This window comes from Elephantulus edwardii, unplaced genomic scaffold (genome assembly GCF_000299155.1).
Source record: "Elephantulus edwardii isolate Elephantulus edwardi_28Jun2011 unplaced genomic scaffold, EleEdw1.0 scaffold00179, whole genome shotgun sequence".
Taxonomy (NCBI): Eukaryota; Metazoa; Chordata; class Mammalia; order Macroscelidea; family Macroscelididae; genus Elephantulus; species Elephantulus edwardii.
This window is the reverse complement of record NW_006399929.1, coordinates 2,255,729-2,259,085: the sequence shown is the minus strand read 5'-3', so window position 1 is coordinate 2,259,085 and position 3,357 is coordinate 2,255,729.

Here is a 3,357-nt window from a genome sequence, read left to right as displayed (position 1 = left end):
ATAATCACATGGGAAAATATTGCCAGAGCCACTCAAGGATCCAAACCACCAGAAAGGTGACACCTTCAGTTTATCTGCAAACTCTGCATATACTAAGCCACAAGAGTTCCCTTTTCAATTCTTTGCAGGCAAAAATTAGGTAATGAGTAAAGAATACATTTATAAAAAGAACTGGTACCTTTCAATTATGGTTTTGGTAAAGAGTAATAAATATACTACGGACTACCAAAAGAACAAATATATCTGTTTATGACAGAGTAAAGCCAGAATGTACCTTAGAAGCAGAGACAGGTATTTGCCTCACACATTTTGACCATTTTGTCAGGAGGCTCCAGATTCTGGAAAATGACATAATATATGATAAAGTGGAGGGTAAGAAAGGAAAGAAATACCAAATATATTTACACTGTGGCTACAACCCTGAAGTTAAGCACAGAAGAGATTATGAGGATGGTGCAGGATTGAGTGAGATTTTGATCTGTTTTACATAGAGTGGCTATGCATTGGAATTGACTAAAAGGTATCTAACAATAATAACAGTATTTTCTTGTCTGTAATCTTTACATAAGAAGCTTGTTAAACTTTTTCTGTTTTTTTTTCTTTGTTAACAAATGACCCTTTATTGAAATATTTTCATCCCTAGTTCTGAGCTGGGCATTCCATAGCACCAATGTTGATGTCTTCTATGATGTCATGAGGGTGGCAGCCATCAACATTGAAGATTAAGGAGTTCCCAGGATCTCTGTAATAGTTCCATAGCGTCCTCTTGCTAAAGATGGGTGTCATATCTGCCGGACAATGCCAACAATTTCATCAAAGGTGGTATTTCCATTGTGTTTAAGGTTTTTTTATTTCTTTTTTTGTCTCTAGATGGTTTCTTTAGGGCACTGATGATGAGGGCAGAGGCAGAAGGCACCACTTCAATCTGGGCTTGTCTGTTCTAAATGGTCAGTTTCACTGTAATCCTTAGTCCCTTCCAGTCACGGGTGGCCTTGGCAATGTCATCACCAACCTTTTTTTGAGACAGACCCAGAGGGCTTATCTTGGGGACGAGAGCAGAGTTGGAACCAACTTCCCCACTGGTACACCTTAGGGACACCATTTTAATCTTGTTGGGGTCGAATTTGGGTGGCCTGGTAGAGGTGGCTGGTGTCGGATGAACCCATATGAGGAATGAGGGAAGAAAGTTGCACGAGGCCTCCTCCAAGCCGAAAGACCAGAAATTAAGCCTTTCTTTCATTGTACTTCTGGTTGGGTTTGAACAACTAATCTCAAGTTTAACAGAGTACAGAAATCCATGATACATTATTCTATACTGCAGTTTTAAAAAGTGTCAATTTTAACAAAAATTTAATTAGAATTTGTGTAGGTTAAATTAAAAAAAACCAAAAAAACAAAACCACTTCTGTTTAATTGTTCCTGAATTATTCTGCTGGACTAGACTTTCCACAAGGCAGTGCTTTTTTAGATGCCTGTATTTAAAATTACAGCTGATCATAGGGACTGACTATAGCATAGGCTGAAGCATCAAATGATGTGGGAATAAAGCTATTAATAAAAATTTATAGCATCTCTCTACATTCTGTTTTGGAAGATTCAACAAGCATAAAAAAAAATTCAACAACAGTGATCTATTTTAGGAATTATGTGATGGATTAGCATACAGGTATCTTTTAAATTAGAGAGTCTGTAAAATATAAACTTGAAAATGAATACTTTATACTCATAAATTGCCTAAGTGCATATTTGCATAATTAAATTCCTCTTATATTTTATTTATTTTTCATTTTCATTCACTGTTGCATATTTTCCTCCCTCTCTTCCTCCAGTCCCCCTCTTCCAGACCACTTTGCAATGCACCTCTTGTTCCAGTTTGTTGTCATACATATAAATGTCTAATCATATATTCTGTGCATAAATTAAAAAGTATTTTCCAGAGTATACTTGAAAATTTGGAAGTTATTTCTAATTTCCCTGACATTATTATTTTCCAAGGTTATTAACACCAGATTCTTCAGCTTTCCTGAGCTAAGACATTTTTACTTCTCCAGAACTGTCACTACCACTCTCTTGGAATTCTTCCAGTCTTCTTTATACTCTTTCTCAGTAAGGGGAAAGAGGTGAAGAGAGAGAACACAAAGCAAGGGCAGAGCTCTAATTTCTTAAAATGATTTTGTTTTAGAGAAATGCTACATACTGAAAGTCAGTTGTGCCTGTTTCTCTATGGATACTATCGAGGCTATTAAAATATCATTTACTTTGTACCACTGGGTTACAAAACTCGGTTACTAAAGTCCATATTAGTTCAAGCTTCTAGGTCCAACATTATTGTTGTTATGTGTTGTTTAGGTGCTTGTGATTCATAGTGACCCTAAGTACAACAGCTCTGAATTCTGCTCTGGCTTAAGCCAACTTAACTGTCTCTGATAGACCTCCCTCGATTACTCCAGTCACTGAGTCAATGCCTTTCACCCAGGGTCTTCTTCTCCTGTATTGTCCCTCCATACTTCCAAGCATAATGTCAGGAGTGTTTATATCATCACTGTATCTTTTACACAACTGCCATACACTGTGCCATGTTCTACTGTGAGTGATCCATTTAGTGGTTGTTCACCATTATGCTCTTTACGTTACACAGTGCCCTAGTGGTGTTGTATGCCGTCAAGTCAATTTCAACACATAGTGACCACATATTACAGAGTAGAACTGTCTCATAGGGTTTTCTGGGCTGAAATCTTTGTGGGAATAGCTCAAATTTATAGCCATTAAGTTGGAACTGACCCTCCATCGGGTTTCTAAGGCTATAAATCACACAAAAGTAAACTAGCCCTCCTTTCCCCCAGAAGCAACTGGTGGATTTGAACCATTGACTTAATAGTACAGCTCCTTATGGAGTACACCGCCAGAAATCACTAAACAACTCTTTTCTCCTTGTGGTTTGAACAGCCAACATTTTGGGTAGCAGTTGAACTAGTATCCATTGTGCCACTATGCCTCCTTCTATAATGCCTAATTCTCACCAATTTCATGACATCATTCCATGAAGAACACTTTTCATAGGAATATAGCTCTAATATACTAATATAGATTGTTTACCTGGTTTTAAGCCAAGTACGAATAGAATAAAGAGCTCACACCTAAAGACTAACAACAGGTGTATGTTATAAATGTTGTATTTAGATTTCTCAGGTTTGTATCTGACATTAAAGTATCCTAAATACATTGCAGATGATACTTCACTTCTTGGAAATATTTGTACTTAAGGTAATATTCGAATCCATCTAGTGTGCTATACACCAACTTTCTTACTTATAAACATATGCAAGGGAGCTTTCTTAGTTCCAACCAGATTTTTAA